The sequence below is a fragment of the Triturus cristatus genome, chromosome 9 (assembly GCF_964204655.1).
Source record: "Triturus cristatus chromosome 9, aTriCri1.1, whole genome shotgun sequence".
NCBI classification, from domain to species: domain Eukaryota; kingdom Metazoa; phylum Chordata; class Amphibia; order Caudata; family Salamandridae; genus Triturus; species Triturus cristatus.
Window position 1 is genome coordinate 12902004 of NC_140592.1, and position 24507 is coordinate 12926510.

The window sequence follows — 24507 nt, forward strand, 5'->3', positions numbered from 1 at the left end:
CCATGCTGGCGGGACAGGGAGTATCTCAACTGGTATAGTTGGGGATGACGGTTAGTTATGCAAGTACAATACTTTACACGAAAGGAGAAGCTGGGAGACTCTAAGCTGATTTTTTGAAAAGTGCATTCAGAACAGATTTAGAAAAAATCAATATACAGTTACAACAGCACTGTAAGCAAAAATGTGTGAACAACCCAAATTGGACTTGGTGCTTAATTGTGTAAGTGACACAAATAGTGGTGACACAAGTGACAATGTGTAGTCCGCGGACAAAACGGTGCAAGGTGCGAATGTGAGCAAGTATGTACAGTGAATACGGTGGTTCCAGACCAAGATTTACAAATGGGAGGAAAAATGACAATAATTTTGTTGAACCACCGATGCTGCGGCTTTAGTTGCGCTGAGGAGTCGACAACGTTTCGATCCAATTACTCGGGATCATCATCAGGACAGGGTTGTAACATTTGGTCGGTGCTGTATAAGGAGGGAATAGAGAAGGGTCAGGGATTAGAAGAAGAGGGGATGGGAATGTAAGGTGGGGCAGGTGGAGCTGGCGGTGAGGGTGAGTGGGCACTGAGGCCGGGTGACGGCCCGGACCGGTGAATTGGTGCGTGAAGACTTAGTAAAAAATGGCTAGATGTAGGGATGCAGCGTCAAGGATCTGAGCTGTGATTCTAAGGTGTGGGGGGGGGGGGTGGCCAGGAGGTCAAGGCTGTTCTGTGGTGGCTAAGGTTGCACGGCGCCATAGATTATGGAATTTGAGGCGACTAGAGGCGTGGTATGAGGCGGTGAAGTAAGCTAGAGTGTGAAAGGTGATGACTGGATCCCAGGTTGCAAGCAGTACCTGGGAAGGCTGACTATGCGGTCAAGGGCGTGTTGAAGTGTTGGATTAAGCGGGGAGGCGTGAGTCAAAACAAAACCACAGGGTTTTTTAGGCCAAGGCCGCGGACACGGTCAACCTTAGACTCGACCACGGAACAAACGCCAATACCAACCTCAATTCTCAGGAGTAAGGCAAACACGAAACAGATTCTACCAATGGGGACCACAACCGTAACTGAACATTGGAATGGTCTCCATCCCCCTGCTTTTCCCACAGCCACCACTCTGGATCCACAGTCTATATCAATATTCAATTTATCGGACCACATCTTAACACATGATGAGACTCAACTTCTCAGCAGAGGCCTGAGTTTCGTGCCAACGGAACAAACCAATTTCATAGATTTACAATCCAATCTACAATCGTTATTTCGACGAATCCGACTGAAACAATTCTTCTCAGACAAACCAACCAGTACCTTACAGTTGGGACCACGGTTCCATCCACCCTCTACCTTCAATTCCCCTTCCTCCTCCATGCCACCTGAAATACTTGCATTCAAATGCTTGGTCTTACAGGAACTCAAAGACCTCAAAGCACAATTTGAATATATCCTGTATAACCTACCACTAACAGAAAAACGCACCTTGGTCAATCTCAAAAACAAACCGGAGCTCAAACTCAAAGCAGCAGACACGGGCGGAGGTATCGCGTTCATGAACACGGATAAGTAGGAAAATGAAATAAAAAGACAACTATCCAACCTCAATCATTACCGACCATTGACCAAAGACCCACTACCAGATCTCAGAGTCAAAATTCAACAAACCACTGGACAAGCCAAATCCCTCAACATTATTTCCCAAAAAGAATTCAATTTCCTCAATAACCAGCACCCACGAACACCGGTTCTATAGTCCTTCCCAAAATCCACAAGGACAGTACCATCCCCCCGGGCCGCCCAATCGTCTCAGGATGCGGTTCCATTCTGGAACCCTTGGGAAAGTACATTGATGCTATCATCAAAGAATTCGTCCCCTCTACTGACACATTCATCAGAGACACCATGGATCTCATTCTCACGATTGAAGACAGACCCTTTGACACTAACACCGACCTCATGGTTGGTCTAGACATCGAATCACTGTATACCAATATTCCCCACAACAAAGGATTACAAGTCATAGAGACACTACTTCAGTCTAGACCAACACGGATCCCCACGGAATTTATCATGGACTTGTTACATATTGCCTTAGAGAACAACTATTTTCTATACCGTGAAACTTTTTACCTCCAAGTCAAAGGTGTCTCCATGGGAGCTTGTTTTGCCCCAAACTTTGCCATTCTCTTCGTTCATAACCTCGAAAAAATGCACATTCTCACCACCAACAACCCCTTTCACAGCCACATTTCTCTCTGGCGACTCTACATTGACGATATTCGGGTACTGTGGAAAGGCACCACACAGACTCTCAACCCATTCATCACATGGCTCAACCAATCCCAAAACCATCTCACATTTACATGTGACTCCAAACCGAATGACCTCCCATTCCTAGATGTCATTATACATCCTGAAGATGACAAAATTGGGACTTGCCTTTACCGCAAACCAACAGAAAGAAACACCCTCGTACAGTACACGAGCTACTACCCCCGAGGACTCAGGGATGGCCTACCATACGGCCAATTTTTGCGGATCCGACGAAACTGTGAATGGCGTAAAGATTTCTTCAGGGAATCGGACATCCTCATCAAAAAACTGACTGACAGGGGATATCCTAAACGTCTAGTGACAAGAGCGCCCAAGCGAGCCTGGTGCTGCCATCGTGAACAGCTCCTCACACCTCAACCGAAGATAACCATGACCAGGATCCCATTTGTCTCCAAGTTCAGTCCCTGCAGCAACAAAGTTAGTAGGATTATTAAACGCAACTGGTCGATACTGCGAACATGTGAATCATTCAGAGAGCCTCCCCTCTTCTTGTACCAACGCAGAAACAACCTGGCCGCACATCTGGTACATGCCATCACCTGACCCACCAACACAACAGCCAAGAACACAATCACTGCAGCTTGGGGTCTCCCCCTGGTCATTGGACACTACAAATGCCAATCCTGTGCCATATGTGATCTCACTCTGAACACTAAAGAATTCAAAACCATCAACAAAATCTACAAGCTCAAAACCCACACTAACTGTAGATCAAAAAACGTCATTTATGCCATCCATTGCCCCTGCGACCTCATTTACATCGGCCAAACCACTTAAATGGCTAAACAATGCATAATTCAACACAAAAGCAGGATTCACTGCAAAGTCCTCACAGCACCATTGGTCGCACTTTACATCGAGAAGAATCCCTGCGAGACAGACATCACCTGGCAAGTGACAGACCAACCAACTCTACCGATCAGGGGTGGCGACATCAATGCCCTCCTCAATAAATGTGAATGTAAATGGATCACCCTTTGTGACTCAGTAAACTCCGGCTTGAACACAATTGACAAATGGAACACTACCATTCTTCTTTCATCCGCCCTCTACTAACTTTCTCTGAACTATTTTCAGCACACACTGCCCCCTGGATCCCCCTGTCCGCTTGCCAGGAGCTCTCTCATAACCTGCCCTACCGCCCTTCACATCCACTGTAACCATCCATCTCTTTAACTGTTGGCCAAATAAATCACCCAGTATGGCCCTCTTGTTACAATCCTTGTATTCGCCGCTCAGGGCGCCCTAATTGTGTTTCATGGCACCTGACTAATATGTCATATATATTCTCCTCGGCCCCTTTTGTAATTACCCCTCCGGGCATTATTCCTGTGATTCATGTTTTCTGAACTGAATGTTATCCCTGTAAACTGCATAATTGATACATATCTAACTGTATAGCACCATCCGTCTGCTGTCACGGACCTGAAAGCTACTGTTTCCTTCCTTTCACCTCCCCTCCTCCCCGTCACCCTCCACGTCACTCCAACCCCTCCCATCACGTACACGCCTCACCGTGACGTAGTCAGACCCGGAAGTCTTTTCTATGATTCTCCAACCCGCCAGCACTGGCAAGCCGCACACGAACGTGGCGGTCTCTCATTGATTGAGGCGCCGGCACATCGCATACGAGAGTGGCAGTCCTACATCGATTGATTCTTCTCTCCGCTACCAAGGTAAGCCCCATCGGGTTCGTGGCCTTTTCGACTGACACGTTTACTTGCCGCCTCTAATCCCACCTATTTCCCTCCGTAGAGCGCATACGCATAGAAGCTGCTACCCCCGCAGATGCTCCTCCGTGACACGGCCCTCTGATATCTTCATACCTTGGATACCTGCCTCACCAAGGTAACGTTCGGCTCGCAAAGTGCACAGCCCCGCACCCCCACCCACTTCCTCCTTCTTTAACCTCGTCCCGACCTAACGCTGTCCCCCCCCCAGGATTGTCTGGACGCGCCGTATACCAGACTCCGCCGGCGCATCATGCTACTCCTGGACCCGGGACCGTATCCTCCGAGGTAGCGTTTTGGTTTCTGTATTGACTCACGCCTCCCCGCTTAATACAACACTTCAACACGACCTTGACCGCATAGTCAGCCTTCCCAGGTACCGCTTGCAAACTGGGATCCAGTCATCACCTTTCACACTCTAGCTTACTTCACCGCCTAATACCATGCCTCTAGTCGCCTCAAATTCCATAATCTATGGCGCCGTGCAACCTTAGCCACCGCGGCATGGCCTTGGCCTCCTGGCCACCCGCCCACACCTTAGAATCACAGCTCAGTTCCTTGACGCTGCATCCCTACATCTAGCCATTTTTTACTACGTTTTCACGCACCAATTCACCGGTCTGGGCTGTCACCTGGCCTCAGTGCCCACTCACCCTCACCGCCAGCTCCACCTGCCCCACCTTACGTTCCCATCCCCTTTTCTTCTAATCCCCGACCCTTCTCCATTCCCTCCTTATACAGCACCGACCTTATGATACAACCCTGTCCTGATGATGATCCCGAGTAATTAGATCGAACCGCCGTCGACTCCTCAGCGCAACTAATGGTGCAGCATCAGTGATTCAAAGAAATTATTGTCATTTTTCCTCCCATTTGTAAATCTTGGTCTGGAACCACCGTATTCACTTTACATACCTGCTTACATTCGCACCTTGTGCCGTTTTTCTCTGCTGACTATTAATTGTCACTTGCGTCGCCACTATTTGTGTCACCTACACAATTAAGCAGCAAGTCCAATTCGGGTTGTTCGCGCATTTTTGCTTACAGTGCTGTTGTAACTGTATGTTGATTTTTTCTAAATCTGTTCTTAAATATATGATGCTGAATGCACATTTCAAAAAATCGGTAAACACTCAAAATATCGAATTTGAAATATCGACTGGTCAGAATATCGAATTACTAAAATATAGTTGGATAGAATATCGAAATTGGGGTTTAAAATATCAATTTCCATAATATCGAATTTAAAAATATCATTTTCCATAATATCGATTTTTTTTAGTGTTATGTATGCTAGTATATGTGTTAAAATTATATATCATTTTTGTAATGTATGTTTAATTTTTTAAAAGTAATGAATGTTATGTTATTTAATTTTTGCATAATTTAATTCCGTAGCGGGTTGTGGGTTTATAGGGGAATAGGGTGGGAAGTAATTTAATTATAGTAAATTAAATATTAATTTTTATGAATTATTAATATTTTGAATTTAATTTAGCATTTTAGTTCTGTAGCGGGCTGTGGGTTTATAGGGGAATAGGGTGGGAAGTAATTTATTTGTGATTAAGTAAATATTAATTTTAATTTATTTGTATTGATAATTAATTTATTGCTAATCCATCATTAATTGGCAATTACTTTTTATTAATTGGTAATTATTTTTTATTAATTGATTAATTGATAATTATGTTAATTGTATTCATTTATTATTTGGAGTGGGTTGTGGGTAATAGGGGAATAGGGTGTGAAGTCATTTAATTGCAATTAAGTAATTATTGAAATTATTTTTGTGTATTGATAAATAATTTATTGTTAATTATTAATTGGTAAATTTGTTATTACGCTATCCAATGCTTTCCCTACTGTTGCACTCACTGGAGTGGGAATAGTCATTTTTACCCTCCCGCTATCCAACGCTTTCCCTACTGTTGCGCTCACTGGAGTTGGAATAGTAAATTTTACCCCTACGCTATCCAACGCTTTCCCTACAGTTGCACTCACTGGAGTGGGAATAGTAATTTTTACCCTCCCGCTATTCAACACTTTCCCTACTGTTGCACTCACTGGAGTTGGAATAGTAAATTTTACCCCAACGCTATCCAATGCTTTCCCTACTGTTGCACTCTCTGGAGTGGGAATAGTAATTTTTACCCCAACGCTATCCAATGCTTTCCCTACTGTTGCACTCTCTGGAGTAGGAATAGTAATTTTTACCCTCCCGCTATCCAACGTTTTCCCTACTGTTGCACTCTCTGGAGTGGGAATAGTAATATTTACCCCTACGCCATCGAACGCTTTCCCTACTGTTGCACTCACTGGAGTGGGAATAGTAATTTTTACCCCTACACTGCCCAACGCTTTCCCTACTGTTGCACTCACTGGAGTGGGAATAGTAATTTTTACCCTCCCACTATTCAACAAATTCTTTACTTTTGCAATTGTTGGAGTGTGAATACTAATTTTATTCCCTTAGCTATGTAATGTTTTTAATTTTGTTATATATTGGTGCCGATTCCGATCCGGTAAAAAACTTTTCCGTACGACTCGTATCCGTATTTTTTTCCGTACGAATCGTACAAGTCACGTCCGACCCGTGAAGTACGATTCGTACGGGAAAAAGTACATACGGATCGGCCCGATCCGTACGATTCGTAGCTGGAAAAGTTGTACGAGACGTACCTGGACACTTTTCCGTACGATTCGTAAAAATACAGTCCGAGCGTACAAGTACGATCCAGTCCGACTATCCGATTTACGAATCATATGGAAAATGTCCCGTACACGGGGAATGACTCTACCCGCTACAAAGCGAAGTTTGTACGACTCGTAGCCCGGGAAAAGTTGTTCCCGGGGTATGAGTCGTACAGGTGTCCCCCGCGTATGTACGCACCGTACCCCCGCGTATGTACGCACCATACCCCACCCGCATATGTACGCACTGTACCCCCGCGTATGCACGCACCGTACCCCCCGCGTATGTATGCACCGTACCCCGCGTATGTATGCACCGTACCCCACCTGCGTATGTACGCACCGTACCCCCCCACGTATGTACGCACCGTACCCCACCCGCATATGTACGCACCGTACCACCAGCGCGTACGCGCTGGGGGTACGGTGCGTACATACGCGGGTGGGGTACGGTGCGTACATACGCAGGGGGGGCCTGTACGACTCGTACCCCTGGGGACTCAGCTTTTACGGCTGTTATTGGCTCCCGTAAAAAAAGAGCCGTACGGAGTGCCGCAGGGCCGAATCGTACTTGCTGGGCCGTAAAACGCTGTTTAGGTACGTACGGACGTCGCGTACAGGCTGTTCCGGATCAGATTCGTAGTTTTTTTTACCCGTACGGTCTTTTGTACGATTCGTACGGAAATAGGCTTTCTGTATGAATCGTACTTCCTAGGTTGTACGGACAGTTTACCGGGCATGAGTCGTACAGAGAAAACGCTCCATACGACGATTCATAGGGCCCTTTTATAGGATCAGAATCGGCACCTTAATGTAGTGTAAATTATTAATTAACATAAAAAGTATTGCTTTATTTATTTAACCCCTTCGCCGCGGCACAAATTTTTCCGCGGCGCTGGGGGGGTTCGGAGTGTTAGCGGCGCCGCCATGCTCATGACGGAACCACTCCGTCTTGAGCCACGGGCGCGCTGTGCTCATGACGGAGTGGTTCTGTCACGACTCCGCCCACTTGCATTGTTCGGCCGCACAGGCGGGGAATCAGTGCCGCGTGGGCGGAGCAGCCGCCAACGGCCGCAGCATGACGGAACCACTCCGTCATGAGCACACGGCGCCTGTGGCTCATGACGGAGTGGTTCCGTCATGAGCAGGCAAGGGGTTAAATTATTATATATTATTTATTTTTATATTTAGATAATAGCTTTATTTATATATATATGTATGTAAATATATTTGAAATAATGTTTTAAATATTTTATAATTCAGATTACTAATTATTTTATAATATTATTAAGGAAATATATTTGTATATTTGTTAATTTCTTTTTGACATTTCATTTTTTATTTTTACATTTTAAGCTTTTTTACATTATTTTAATTATGTTTTATTTGTGTTTATTATTTAACCCGTTCCCCGCTCATGACGGAACCACTCCGTCATGTGCCACGGGCACCGTGTGCTCATGACGGAGTGGTTCCGTCATGCTGCGGCCTTTGGCGGCCGCTCCTCCCACGCGGCGCTAATTCCCCGCCTGTGCGGGCGATTAGCGCAGTGGGTGGAGTCATGACGGAACTACGCCGTCATGAGCACAGCTCACCCGTGACTCATGACGGCGTGGTTCCGTCATTAGCACAGCGGCGCCGTCAAGCCCCCAAACCCCCCCAGCGGTGCGGCGGAATTCGCGCCGCAGCGAAGGGGTTAATTACTTTTAGATTATTTTTAATACATTTTAAAAATTTGATATTTTAGTTAACCATATTTTAACATTCTATATTTTGTACTCGATATTTTAGTACTTACCTGTTTGTAGATAGGCATTCTATATTCTGTCCCTCCATATTTTCGAGTCGATCTTTTGGGCAGTCTATATTCTGTCTCTCGATATTTAGTCACTGAACCCAAAAAATCAGCTTAGAGTCTCCCTGTTTCTCCTTTCGTGTAAAGTATTGTACTTGCATAACTAACCATCATCCCTAACTATACCAGTTGAGATACTGTTGTTTGTTTAATGTACCTACACCCTAATCTGAACATGGTTTATGGGTTACACTCCTGTTGTTAAAGACAAGGCGGGACAGGGAGGGCAGCCTCCATGGAAGTTGATGAATTGGCTGGTACGAAGCATGAACCCATGCTGGTGGGACTAGACAGAGTGGGCGACCTCCATGGAGGTTGTTGCATTGGCTGAAAACTGCATGCACCAATCCATGCTGGCGGGACTGGACAGGGTAGGTAGTCTCCGTGGATGTTGCTGTATTGGCTGGAGTGCAGCATGAACACATCCTTGATGGTGGGACTGGATAGAGAGGACAGCTTCCATGGAGGTTTCTGCATTGGCTGGAGTGCTGCCTGAACCCATGCAGGTAGGACTGGACAGGGTGGGCGGCTTCCATGGAGGTTGCTGCATTGGCTAAAGTGCAGCATGAACCCATGCTGGTGAGACAGGACAGGGTGGAAGACCTCCATGAAAGTTGCTGCACTGCCTGGAGTGCAGCATGAACCCATCCATGCTTATGGGACTGTACAGGGTGGGCAACCTCCATGAAGGTTGATACATTGGCTGGAACGTAGCATCCACCAATCCATGCTGGTGGTACTGGACATGGTGGGCAGCCTCAATGGCGGATAACGCATTGGCTGGAAAGCAGCATGAACCGATGGTGAAGGGACAGGACAGGGAGGGCAGCCTCCATGGAGGTTGATGCATTGGCTAGTATGGAGCCTTAACCCATGCTGCTGAGCAGTAAGGGCAGACTCCATGGAGGTTGATGCATTAGCTGGAACGGAGCATGAACCCATGCTGCTGAGCAGGAAGGGCAGCCTCCATGGAGGTTGATGCATTGGCTGGAACGGAGAATGAACTCACGCAGAGTGGGAGTGGCCTCAAAGGAGATGGTCAGGCTTGGTAAGGTTAAGTTGATGTGTACCGGAGTCAGGTCTCTTGACTCGGAAGATGAACTGTGTGTGACAGACAACAAACTGAGGGAAGCCATGCTTAAATTAATCTCAGCTACTGGCCATCGATAGGGGCCTCTTTCCAGCCCTTTGGGGCATAAGAGCAAGGGCCGGCGATAATTATCGCTAAGCGCACTTAGCGCTAGGATAATTATAGCTGGCTATCGTGAAATTTTATCGCTGAGATAGTGTGCTATCAGCAACGCTTATCTCAAAAGCGATAAAATTCCTCGCGCTAACAGCCAAAAGTGAGATTATCGCTGGAAATCCAGCGATAATCTCACACATTTTGGCGTTAGCTTGCTGATAAGGCAGGGCATACTTAGCCATTATATCCACCTTACATTGGATATAATGGCTAAGTCAGGGTGAAAGCAGGCGTAAGGAAAGTAGCATTAACTGTAGTTAGCGCTACTTTTCTTATCGCTATGCCTGTTAGCGATTCCCTTGATAATTGGAGAAATGTCGCTTAGCGACATTTCTACAGTTATTTTGGGGCGGAACGACCACTTTGCATCTCATTAAAGATGCAAAGGTGGGCGTTATGGGAAAGGGAGCTAAAGCAAGGAATCACGCGTTAGTGTGACCTTGATGATTAAGCAATAAAATTATCGCTGCTTTTCGTCCGAAAACGGACGCTAAAGCGGCGATCATTTTTCATCGCCAGCTTGCTGATATGCCCCTTTGTTCTTTATCTGCTATGCCACACTAGACAAAGACTACCCATATGCAAATCAGTCTATGTCCTGCTCCAATAAAAGAAGGCTCTGAGTTTTCTGGGACGCCATACGTTGGATGGTGGAGAAGGTGTTGATGGTTCTTGCTGTTTCCCTGTGCAAGTCTTGGTGGGTATGTGAGTGACTGCACTGATTGGTGTTGGAGGTGCCTTTCTATGGTGCTTCATTAGTGGACAAGTAGCACAATACACCATACGGGGTATGATTGTAAAGTCTTGCATTGCGTTCTGCCTTTGTGGGCTGCCTCTTGGTGTCATGCGCACCTGCCCACAGTGTGGTGTGCCATTACAAACTAATGGGGTAACCCAAGGTGAGCCACAGGGCCTGGGTAGAGTTCGATACAAACAACAAAATGGTCCTAATGGACAGTCATATGATGTTAATTCACATATTAATGATCCCACTAATGGATTCTCGCAGGAAGGAGAAGAAAAAGACAACTCTTGGTTTTTTCAAAAATAGAAAAATGAATTCAATTTATATTGCAAGATTGTTCAATAACATACAGTACTTTCAGAGATTTAGATGCGGTTGCTCTGGAAAAGTGCATGGTAAAGTGTTAATAGAAGTGCTCATGTGCAAAGTGATATAGAGAGAAAATAAAAAATTAACAATGAAACATAAGGATTTATACTTTCTTCAAAATTGGACAATGGCTCATGTGGTTCCAAAAAGCCAAAGTAAAACGGCCTGCTTGAACGCTCACTTATTGTCTAGGATTTGAGTCCATGTTTAAGGAGAGGCGGTCAAGGAATCCGGGCACATAAAGCAAAAGGATTTAGGTATTCAATCCAGGCAAAAAAAGAATGTTGACGTTTCGACCCGACTAACGCCTAAAATTGATTACTCGACTTAGCATGCAGGTCTTCATCAGGACAAACATAAAACTATGGATGAAAAGGCAACCTGTAGTAGTGTGAGCAAGAAGAATTGTGATGATGTTATTAATCAATATAGCCGTGCAGGGCACAATTGCTCCTGGTTCTCAAAACCACAGTGTATGGTATGGTCAAGTCAAATAATGAGGTCTGCGTACCATCAAAACACCACAATGGGTCTCTCGATAAACCACCAAAATGGATCGGTGTAGGGTACCCTGATCAAACAGGGTGTGCAGGGCAAATAGGGCTCATAGCAATACCAACAATTTCCTCATCAGTGGTGCAAGGACATTCACTTGTCCCCAGAGAATCGCAGCGGACCTCTATATGAGACAACTGTGACAGTCAGCGTTTCAATATCTGAAGGTGCTCCCGATCCATCAATTAATCGCGGCAGGTCTCCGGCCGAAAACTAAACGGGACAGCAAAAGCGTGTCTGTGTGTGATCCTGTCTAAGGTGGGATCGCTCAGGCATGTTATGGGGGAGAAGACGGTGAGAGGTTGAACGTAGGCATTTTGCATGAATGTTATTGATAGAACAGATGGAGTGGGCCTCTGTAGTTAGAGGAGTGGTGACAGAGGAGCAGTGCATGGTGCACACTGTCTATATTCAGCCTTTGTGGAACTCTGAATCATCCCCTGATGGACGGGTGAGATCCTCGGGTGTCTGCAGTCATCCCCTGATGGACAGGTGAGAGACCCTTAGGTGTCTGCAATCATCTCCTGGTTGACAGGTGATGCCCTCATGTGTCTGCAGTCATCCGCTGATGGACAGGTTAGAGACTCTCAGATGTCTGCAATCATCACCTGACAGACAGGTGAGAGACCCTCAGGTGTCTGCAATCATCACCTGATAGACAGGTGAGAGACCCTCAGGTGTCTGCAGTCATCCCCTGATGGACAGGGGAGAGACCCTCAGGTGTCTGTAGTCATCCCCTGATGGACAGGTAAGACCCTCAGGTGTCTGCAGACATCCCCTGATGGACAGGGGAGAGACCCTCAGGTGTCTGCAATCATCTCCTGATGGACAGGTGAGAGACCCTCAGGTGTCTGCAATCATCCCCTGATGGACAGGGGAGAGACCCTCAGGTGTCTGCAGTCATCCCCTGATGGACAGGTAAGACCCTCAGGTGTCTGCAGTCATCTCCTGATGGACAGGGGAGAAACCTTCAGGTGTCTGCAGTCATCCCCTGATGGACAGGTGAGAGACCCTCAGGTGTCTGCAGTCATCCTCTGATGGACAGGGGAGAGACCCTCAGGTGTCAAGTTTTTCGCCCCCCCCCCCCCCTTCCATGCTCTAGCTGTGCTTGCAGGGCTCTCCGGGATTGCACCAGACAGACCTGGTCCCTCCTCTGCATCCAGCTTCACAGCAGTTCTCCTCTTCACCTGCAGGGTCCCACTCAGGGGGTATCAGTGCCCCCACGACATATGGCATCCAGCCAGTGCTTAATTTGTGCCAGTGGTTTCCGGTGCTCAACACTGGCACTTAATTGCCAACACCTGCAATTATATAAGTCTGCCACATGGTTGTGCTGTTTGTGTAATTTGGAGACGAGAAGAATAACAGCTGTTTATTAGTCTAATATACATAGAAACAACTAATATCTACCACCCATGCCATTCTTATAGCTTTGGAGGCCTTGAATAGTTTGAGCTGTCACACCTGTAGGAGTATGATGGCTAGTAGTTGTGTTGGTACCGTCATTGGCGCCGCTCTCAGGGCAATGGGTGCTGCAAGCTGCATTGACCTCCTGTTAGGGCCTGCATCTTATTTTTTAACAAATTAAGCACTGCTCTGTAGGGCCAGTAGGGTTGGGAAAGAGTCATTGCTCCAAAATGAAGCCGGCCTGGGAGTGTCTCTAACTCATTTAAAAGTCATTGGTGAATTAAATCCCCCCCATGTGCACCCCCGACCCCCAGAATCCCTGGGGGCCCGTTACGGGCCCCCAATGTAAAAAAACACCTGCCTGCATTGTAATATGGATGGCGGTGTCTACCAGACACCGCCACCTTATTAAATGCTTTTTCGCCCGGTAGGCAATCGGGCGGATTGCCTACCGGCGGAAAACTGGCGGACGGTCTTCCCGTCCGCCAGGGTCCGCACCGTCATGGTAATGTGGCAGGGGGAAATTAGCAGCGGGTGGTGATTTTTAGCAGGCAGATCGCCACCGCCATACGGGCGGTAGCGATCCGCCCGTTATCCTTATGGACCCCATAATGTTTATACAACATAGGCCTAAATATAACAACTTAGAAGGTATCCAACATACAAAGGAGAAATAGGCAATAAAACATAGTAGAAACCTGTTTACATTTTAGGAATTATATAGGAATGGAGAAGGGGGAGAGAGAAGGGGAAAGAAAATATATACTTTGTGAGTAATAATCAAATGACAATAATACTCTGTAAAACAAGAATGGTATAATTAACAAATTAACATCTGAATAATACTCTACCAAATAGTAAAAAGAGAAAAGAGGAGAAAGAGGAAAAAATCATGGAGGGTGAAAATTTCCATAACGATGACAGGAAACTTTAGTAATTTAAATCTTATTTAAATAAATAGTTAATGGCAACCAAAATACATCTCTGTTTACATGCGGATTGCAATGGGAGGCAAAAGCAATATCCAATCTATGATAGTAGCATACAGTATTCCACCATGACTTAGTTGAGAGTTTGTTTGAACACTTCCAGTTCATTGTAATCATTTGAAATGCTAAAGCTAACATCAGATCGAACAACCCTTATTCATGAGATAATAAATTTTGGGATTCTGATAAGCTTCCCATAAAGAAAAGAACGTTAGATATTGGAATATGTTTCTTAAAAATAGTTGAGTGGCGAGACCAAATTTGTAGCCAAAAAGAAGCTACTGAGGGGCATGAAAATAGGAGATGTGATAGGTCGGCCGAGGGATAATCACAGGACCAACAATTCTTATTATCAGTGTGTGCAAAATTAGCTATAGATATGGGAGTGAAATATAATCTGTGATATAGAAAAAACATAGATTAAGTGGTGGATGCAGATCTCGAAATTCTTAACGATCGAGCCTAGATCTTGTTCCACACATTGGTGCTCCACTGACATTCCAAATCTGTCTCCCAAGCGAGTTCCATCTTAGTCTTAGAACGCTCCGGATCAATGGAGTAGAAGAATTTGTAAATTAAGGAAGCTTTTGGAAGTAACAACATGATTTTAAGAAGTGAATCTTGTGTAGCCAAGGAATCTTCAGAAGGAAGGGAATAGAAAGTACTCAGATTCTCTTCCATAAGTATCGAGAATTTGTATAAAAACGAGCGAGGACAATTAAAAGTAGCTTGAAATTTAAGTCAAACAAGTCTTTAACCCAGATAACACCTTTAGTTCTCCATGGAGACCAAAATAGAGGTCTGTTATTAATGGTAATGAGACGGTTATACCAAAAAGGAGACTGTAGAAAAGTATTTCTGGATATTATTTTTGGTTGGTAGTGAGGTCTTAACAGCGAGCAAGTGTGTTTAAACAGTGGAAAAGATGTGAGAATATTCTTGGCAGTAAAAGTGAGAATCTCTTTGGTCAAAAAAGGGGCAAATAGACAGCGTTCAATAGTCACCCGTAAAGGGAGGCGTTTCCGTAAGAAGCCAATAAGATGCTTGTTTTAGGCAAAAAGCCTTATGGTATAACCGAAAGTCTGGAAAATTTACACCACCACCAGATCTTGGTGTTCTAAGATAAGATAAAGAAATTCTAGACTTTTTATTTTTCCACAAATATTTGACAAGAAGAGAGTCTATTTTTTTAAAATAGGTGAAAGGAATTTGGACTGGAATCATTGAGAAGAAATATAGTAAGATTGGAGTAATCATCCTCTTGATAGAATCCAGGCGACTCCACCAGGAAAGGAAAAGAGGATTCCAAGAAGAAAGAAGTTTGGAGATGCGATCAAGAGCAACACTCATATTTATTTTGACCGAATCCAAAATGGAGATGGAAACCCAAATACCAAGATATTTAATTTTAGAACTGTTCCAATGAAAACCAGTTGAATCAAAATGTTGCTTAAGGCAACATTTGGTAATTGGTAGAACCTCCGTCTTGTCAGCGTTGATTTTATAACCTGATACCGCTGAAAAATCTGAGATTTCTTGTAGTAACCAGGGAATAGAGGATTCTGGGTTCGAGATGAAAAGTAAGATATCGCCTGCATAAGCCGAAAGCGTCAAGTGGCGGTCTCCATAAAGGAATCCGGAAATAGAGGAATTATGGCGGATATGAGATAGGAAAGGTTCTAGAGATAGAGGGGCTCATTTATGAGCCCCTGCGTCACTTTTGCGCCGCCGGTGGTTCACTTTTTGTGACGCACCAGTGGCAGAAAACATGCGCCATGTTGCGCCATATTTACAAAGTGACGCATCTAGGTAGATGCGTCACTTTGTAAACCCCTGCGCCACATTATACCTGCGCCAGGTATAATGTATGCAAGGGGGGCGTTTTGACGCAACAAAGGGTCGTAGAAGTGACGCAGTGAAATCTACGAGATTTCACTGCGCCACTTCTAGTGTGCAAATGCGTCAATTTCTTGCGCCTGCCTCACAGCAGGCGTAAGACTGACGCAGGCCCTTTCACATGGGGCTTGCCCCATGTGAAAGGACACATTGCTGGAGTTGCGTCACTTTTGTGACACACTCCAGCGATGCGTCACTTTTGCGCCTACAGATACGTCAGAAATACTGACGTATCTGTGACTCCTTGCGACATGATGCATCATACTGTAAATATGACGCATCACTGGAGTCGCAGGGAGGGCGCAGTGAAAAGTGGCGCATCACTGTTTTCACGCAGTGATGCGTCACTTTTCATAAATGAGGCCCAGAATATATAAAAGAGGAGATAAGGGGCAACCCTGTCTAACACCTCGATGAAGTGAAAAACATTGTGAAACTTGACCATTAACGATGGTGGAGGCAGTGAGTGTTGAGGAAAGTAAGGAGATAATAGAAATCAATTTAGGGCCAAACCATGCCATTGGAGTGTTTTAAACAGAAAAGACCAGTCCACCCTATCAAAGGCTTTTTCTGCATCAATAGGAATCGCTGCTAGAGGATAGGGTAGAGTAGATGCCGTATTCAAGATATTACAAAATAATCGAGAATTATCAGAGATTAATCTACCTTTGACAAAACCAAATTTTTCTAAGCCTATTAAATGTGGTAGGAAAGATTCAAGACGTAATACTAGTAATTTGGTAAAAATTTCTAAATTTGGGATCCTTGCCATCTTTATGAATAAGACAAATAGAGGCCTCCAAGAAGGTACCACTTGCCGTATCAGTAGCACAAAAGTAATGAAAAAGTTTGAAGATTTTTGGGGGCAACAAATTTGAAAAATTGAGAAAAATTCTACCGAAAAACCATCAGGGCCAGGGGATTTATTTTTCTTTAAAGAGTTCAGAGAAGTAGAAATTTCCTGGAGCAAAAGGTCTGTGTCTAAGGAAGTAAAATCAAGATCCGTAGAGGGAGGAGGAGTAATATTACTAAGATAATTATCGATAAGAGAGTCAGATGGAGATGATTCTGGAGTATATAAATTTCTATAGAACTTTGTAAATTCGTCTAGAATGTCCTGATCCTTAAAAAGATGCTTTCCTTCCGTTGACTGAATAGAATCCATTAGCACTTTCTCTTTTCTAGATTTGAGATAATTAGCCAGGAGTGAACCACCTTTATTTCGTCCACCATAATATCTGGCACTACTACGAAGCAAAGTAAAAAAGGCATTGTCAGTAGAAATGTTATTAAAATCCATCTTTGCACAGAAAAGTTTCTGTAAAGTGGAATCCGATGAGGAAGTATAGAATTGGTGTTCTGAATGTTTGATGGAGTATAATAAAGCTTTATGTTGATTAAGGGTTTGTTTCTTTTTCCTGGATACAAAATCAATGATGAAGCCCTGAGCAGTGGCTTTAAAACTATCCTACACCAAGACAGGAGAAACAGAAGAAATTTCATTGATAGAAAAAAATTCTTCAGCAAAAGAAGTGAACGAAGAGGAAAATACTGGGTCTTGTAGAAGAGAGTTATTAAATCTCCACCTGGAGAATTTGGACCGAGAGGGAAGCTAATCAAAATCAACAACCACTGGAGCATGATTCAAGGTCAAAATGGGCTCGATCGAAGAAGAAATGAGATTCTGAGCCAAGGGTTTGGAGAGGAAGATGTAATCTAATCGGGTTAGGAAACCATGTGGAGGAGAAAAAAAAGACAATTCTGACTGATCTGGGTCACATAGTCTCCAGGCATCCACAAGATGAGTCTGCGTGATAGTGCTGTGGAATTCTTTGTGAGTTTTATGGGGAGTAAAAGGCACCTGGGATTTGAGGTCAATATAAGGGTCCATGACTTGGTTGCAATCGCCACCAAGTATAAAAAATTCATCCTTATATTGAATACACTTATCTGTAATAGTAGGCCAAAAAGTATAATCTGGTTGAGTTGGGCCATAGACGTTAAATACAGTTAAAGGGATGTTATCAATAAGTAATTTCACCCAAATCCATCTACCATCGATATCTATGTCTTGCATAACAACAGAGCATTTACATTTTTTATGGCATAGAATAACAACACCGTTCTTTTTTGTATTCGTAGGGGAAACCAATACTGAGCCAACCCAGTTACGTTTGCGCTTAAGAGCTTCAGCCTCAGACAAATGAGTTTCTTATGGTAAAACTAAATCAGGGTTATAGGAGGCCAAATGGGAGAGAATTCTCTGCCTCTTTATAGAGTTGTTAAAACCCTTCACATTCCATGTAACAACCCTGAATGAAAGAGAATAGCATTATATGTACAATAATAAAATTAACAATAGCAAAGGAGCATTAGAAAATGTGTGTGCAAAGAAATAGTGAAGAAGAAAGATAGAGATAGACCCATAGGACACAAGAAATAGAAAAGGCAAAGATAATAAAGGAGAAAAATAGAATTAGAAAAAATTGCAATATCGTCAAGAGAAAAAAAGGGGAAACATCACTGAAAAGGAAAAAGGAGAGGGAAAGTAAAGAAGCCAACAAGGGAGGCAACGCACCACACCAGGATGCCATAAGAACATATATCGGATCAGGAACAGAGGGTGGGTATACACTGGACTCCACGAAACCTGTACAAACAACAATGGGGAATGGAAAGTTAATTAATCAAGGTGATATGCTTTGAAGCAAACAAAAAGATCAGATGCAACATAAGAATAAGAAAATTCAAATGTGAGAGGAAGGTCCAGCAATTTCCATCGATGACGTAGAATATGAATGAATGAATTTTCTGAGATCCGCTGGGTCCTCGAAAGAAGAAGTTTTGTTCATGCAGGTGACTTTAAACAGACAACGGTGGAATAAGCCATTACGTGCACCAAGAGAACGAAGAGCAGGGCGAAGGTCCAGGAATTCCTTTCTTCGTTTCGCAGTGGCTGATGAAACATCCTGAGAGATAAACAACTTTGAACCAGACCAAGAGAGCTGTTTTTTAAGTTTAGCTGCATTCAGAACTTTTAAAAGGTCAGCGAAATCCAGAAATAGGAAAATTACTCCTCGAGGTCTGGAAGGAGCAAAAGATGAAGATAGGTGCGGACCTAGTCGATGTGCGTGTTGAATATTTAGTTTGGTTGTTGTAGGTATGTCCAGAAGTTGTGGAAGAAAAGAGGTGAAGAAAGAAACAGGGTCGTCGCCTTCAAGGCCTTCAGGAAGACCATATGAGTGAAGGTTGTTGCGTCGATTCATGTTTTCAAGGTCCTCAGATGATTTCCTCAGTTGTACCACCTCTTTTTCTGAACGACCAATTCTGGCTGATGAGTCCTGTACCTCACTGATTTGCTGCTCCACTGAAGATAACCGAGAATCCATGTCTGAGCATTTGTTATACAGGGTTTGTAAGCGGACATTGGTATCCTCAATAAATGGTCTCAGCGCACGTATCTCCTCCAAAACAATGTCCAAAGAAAAAGGAGACATGGACTTAGGATGAGAAGGGGGGTCCTGCTTAACTCTTTTATTGGTGGTAGAGGGTAGTTGTGCTTTAGGTGCAATGGTAGGTGAAGCTGTTGAGCAAGAAGACACTGACTGCGCCCTTTCCTCAGATGAGTTCAAGGAATCACTCCGTGTAGAGCAAGAGGATGGCCTGTTGGGAATATGGCCTTTGGTGCACCGTAGTAAGTTTTTACTCCTGCCCATGAACCAACACAACAAGCTGTCAAAAAATGACTTGTGTGTCGAGGAATAATTAATTAGCGTGAAACAGCACACTAGTAGCAGGAACTGTATAGATGGATGCTTCTACCAGCAGGTAAAGTATTATTTAGTAGTAAGAAAAAATAGGAAAAAATACATAAAAACTGCAGAGAACAGCATTCCTGAAGAGATTAGAGCGCCTCTGAGGTGAAAAATGCACCGATTAAAATACAAAATGGCGGCCGCTAAATGAGAGAAAAGAGTGACCTGTAATAAAACAGCTCATCAAGGAAGGAACAGTGCGCTGAATGCATCCTCTTGAGGAGTAGGCATTCCGATGTTCAAAAATGATCACAGAAGCCGAAAAATGCATTTATAACGCCGCAATCACATCAGTGATCTCTAGCGCAATGCGGTGCTCCGCAGCTAGGTGGCCATCTTAGGTCGCGTCGCACGCGTCCTCCCCGTACAGCTGGTATTTGGAACTTTAATATTTGAAAGTGCTTTCATATGTGATTATGAAGAAATTGGAGTTTTGCTGAAATAAAACATTTGCCTAAAGTCACACAATCTGGGGCGTGGTCTGCTAAGATGGCTGAATAGATGCTTCTCCCGGCCACTCCCACCATGGAGCTCTTATTTCTAGCTCACCCTGCGCCCAGACACGTTTAGGGTTCCCTCGTGCTTTAAGTGGGCTGCCAGGTCTTACCATGGCTGAGCACCGGAAGTTTTTTAAAGGAGGCCTCGAAACGGGTCTCTATTGGGCTCTGATGTGCCTTTGCACAGGCGGTCCGTTTTTTTCCGGACTGCAGTACCAGCAGGCCCATCGATGTGCTCTGCTCACACTGCTCTCTTCTCACTAGTGGAGAAGTTACGGCATGACGTCATGCCAGGTGAGTGTTCTAGGGGAAGGGAAATCCTTTAAAGAGAGTCGTTTTCTCTCTGAATTTCACTTCTTTTTTTGAAACTCAGGAGCAGCAACATTGTCGTGGTGTCACCAGGGCTTTAAGTGGAAGTTTTTTTAATATTATACACAAGCCATAGTTGCTGCTTATTTATCTTATGCAACTAACAACCATTGACAAAGCCAATAGTCCTGACTTGTTGTAGGTATGATGTTACTTATTGTATCATATATCTGGATGCACTAACAGAAACAGCAAAATACAAGTCGGGCGGCACACTATGCTAAGCACAGATTTTTAGTTTATGTCTTTTAAGCCATGCCCCTAATTGCATTGAACACGCCCCTTTTAAAGATCCCCCCCAGTCTTCTGATACCAATTAAAGCCCTAGGTGTCGACTAGAGTATAAGGGGCACCCCTGGGTGGTTGCCGCTCAGTCGGGGTCCAGGGAGAACGAATCTCCTGCTGAGACAGAGAACGGGCTATGAGACTGGCCGGGCCTTACTGACGCTGGATGAAAGACAACCGCGGCCCTCGCCCAATTGGAGGCAGTGGGAGCTGTGAAGGAGGGCAGCTGCCCTCCTGTCCCAGAGTAGCCAGTGGATGGGAGGCAAAGGCTTGGGGAAGGAGACAGCGAGCTGGCGGGCTGCAGAGCAGCCGCGGTCGGTAGTAGGAGTAACTGCAGGGCGGTGACGTGGGGAAGGGGAGGGGCAGGGTGGGGGGTAGTAAACTATGGATTATGGAGGTTTACAGGTAAGTTAACATATAAATTAATAAAACGAATTTCGTTGCGTGCACTGCATCCCCAAATTCGTTTTATTAATTCATATGTTAACTTACCTGTAAACCTCCGTAATCCATAAAAAACAAGATCAAAGTCAGGCGACAAGTAGAGCAAAAGGTAGTACCACAGTATCAACGACAAATGAATGAGGCCAAAAAATCGCCTATCTAAAAAGTTCAAGTGTGGCCAAAACATATATATGGTGTCAACACTGGGTAATCAGAGTAAAAAACTCTATGGGAGTAATCGAGTCAGAAAGGGAAAATAATAATAAATATGTATCAAAAAGTACTACATATGCTAAAATTAATAGCAACCCACTGTAAAAAAATGGAAATAAAGAAATCTACCTCAGAGGTAGAGGTAGGAACTGGACAGGTATTATACTGGATATCTCAGTAGATCGCGTTTTCCCAGGGGAGGCATTCATTGAGACCATTGTCAAACGTTTGAAGAGTGAAAATCCAAAAGACTTCTCGTTTTTTTCTTAGTGCTTCAGTGTTGTGGTCAGTGGGTATTTTTACATGTTCCAGAATAAGCCATTGAAGATCTTTAATCAGATGCTGTTTCTCAAGCCAGTGTTTAACAAGGGGAGCTCCTGACCGTTTGGTATTAATAGAAGATTTGTGTTCGCAAAAGCGTACACGCATCTCTCTGCCGGTCTCCCCCACATAGCCTTTACCACAGGGGCACAAGATTAAATAAATGACGTTACTCGTTTTACAGTTAGTCATTTCAGTGAAGGAGAAGGTCTTTTTGCCCCATTCAAGGATCGGAGTAGTTTTAACAAAAGGGCATGCCTGGCATCCGCCACACTTATGGGTGCCCTGGACCGCTCGAGATCCCGTGATGGAACGTTGGACCATAGAGTTTCCACTGGGTATAATAGATTTAACCAAGATGTTTCTAAGATTCCTATTCCTTCGAAAGGCAAAGATCGGTTTAGGAAGATCTTTCTGTTGGTTGCCAGAGTTAAGGATGTGCCATGACGAGTTGATAGCTTGACGCAATTTGTTGTTGAAAGTTGAGTGCTTAGTGACACAAACAAGTTTCTCTTGTGAGTTTTTACTTTTAGGAGTCAGGAGAGTTTCGCGATTATAGTATTTCGCCCTTTTATAGGAATCCTTAATTATCCTGTGGGGATATCCTCCTGAAAAAAACACAGACCACAGTCTACTTGCAAGGCAACAAGAGCGTATAACATTACAGGTGAAACAAATTCCTTGAGGAGAAAACCCAAAACTGAATACAAATGCTACATAATCAGGCATCAGAGCGCTTTACATAGCACCAGTTACGTTACATGTATAGCAAAGCAAATGGCTTGAACTTAATGAAAGGCGAGACCTATTGCATTTTTGATGCTTGTTCTCGTAAAGCACTCTGGGGAGAGGAAGTTTGCGCTGACAAAAGGCAACACTGTTTTATGCGTAGCTCTTAGAAGTACGAATCTTCTGCCTCAGTCAGGAGGGTTTGCATGAATAGTCGAAATGTGCTCCAATGTGCTCATGAGAGACCTGCTAACATATATGTGAGGGCCCCAGATCTGATGTCACTTCTCATGATGCCACTTCCTATGATGTCATGCACCGCAACGTCACACACCGTGATGTCACGGGGTGATACCACTTGCACTCTGATCAACTAGGTTAGTCCTCCCACTTATTTGTGCCCTAACTCTAACCCTTCTTCCTATGCAGGCCCGGAGCATCCCTCCTTAGGGGCATATTAGCAAGGGCTGGCGATATAATTATCGCCGCTTTAGCGTCCGTTTTTGGGCGAAAAGCGGCAATAATTATATCGCAATATCATCAAGGACACGCTAGTGCGTGTTTCCTTGATGTAGAGCCCGTTTTTTCACAGCCTCGCCTTGCATCGCTAATGAGATGCAAAAGAGGCGTGGCTGTGTAAACAACACATGTTAATATCGTGAAGGCAGCTTCGCGATATTAACAAGGAGGTGCAGCGATTAAAAAAATCGCGCTACCTCAGCCTTAACTCAGGAATTTAACGTCTGTTAAATTCCTGACTAAGGCATACTTTTAATGGGAGATGGATTATGCTGATAGGACCACAGGGTCCTATCATCAATGTCATCGCTGTTTTCAATGGAACATCTCTGGAAAACCAGCGATGTTCCATGGTAAACACCGCTATCGCTGAAATATTATCACCATAGCGCTATGCGTTGTAAATATAGCGTTATCATGGCGATAATATTCAGCGATAGCCGGCGATAATATTTCTATCGCTATGTACGGCCAGCGATAATTATCGCTGGCCGTTGATAATATCCCCTTTGTGCGGCCACAATCACACATGGCGTCAGCGCTTCAAGGAGTGCTTCTCAGTGAAGGATCACACACACCCTCTGCCCAGACTCTAACCCTCCCACTTCATGTCACAGCCCCGCCAGGGCCCTCCTTCCTATGCAGGCCCGGAGCATCCTACCTTTGGGCGGCCACAATCACACATGGCGTCAGTGCTTCGAGGAGTGCTGCTCAGTGAAGTATCCCCGACTCCCCCCCCCCCCCCCCCCCCACCACCCCTCCAATCCTCACTCTCCTGTATGAATATTAACCAGAGGCCCCGTTTCCAGAGAAGCCGATCCTGCAGTGGAGGGAATTGAACTGTCATTGTTTTTCTTGACATTTTGCTTCCGGGCAGCAGGGCCGAGGCCTGGTGATTTACAGGGTGGGGGAGGGGTGGTGCGATGCTCTCATGGGGCTCAGGGCACTTACACTGTGGCTGGCTTCACAGAACTGTGATTTGCTTGCAGAGCAGAGCTGGCATAGGGCTGGTGTTTCTCAAAGGCTGGCAGGGCTGGGGCCAAGTCAACCACCTCCTGATAGGGCGGTCTGCAGCAGGGCTGTGGCCCAGCTTCGGGTGTGTGCGACTGACCCTTCCCCGTTACCTGACCCGATCACCAACCCCTTTGATTAATACCTCTACCCTACTATGACCCTGAACTAGGCCTAACCGGATGTCAACTCTGAACTCACCTTAGCTGTAAGTCTGGAAAATGTTTTTACAAAGAATCATGTTATTATAAATACATGAAATCAATTGAGGAAAACTTGCTCTAAAAATGGATGTAAATATGAAGTTGAAATGTTAATTCGAATTCTATTAAAGGCCTTCATAATGTTTAATTCAATTAATATATATATTTTTAAATACAATCTTCACCTATGTAATTTATTTCATCATTCGCTTTTCCAATACACGCTTTGTGTGTTTATTGTGTTCTGTTTCATCAGTTTCGCTTTTGAGTTAACTTGTGAACAGCTTGTTACTTACC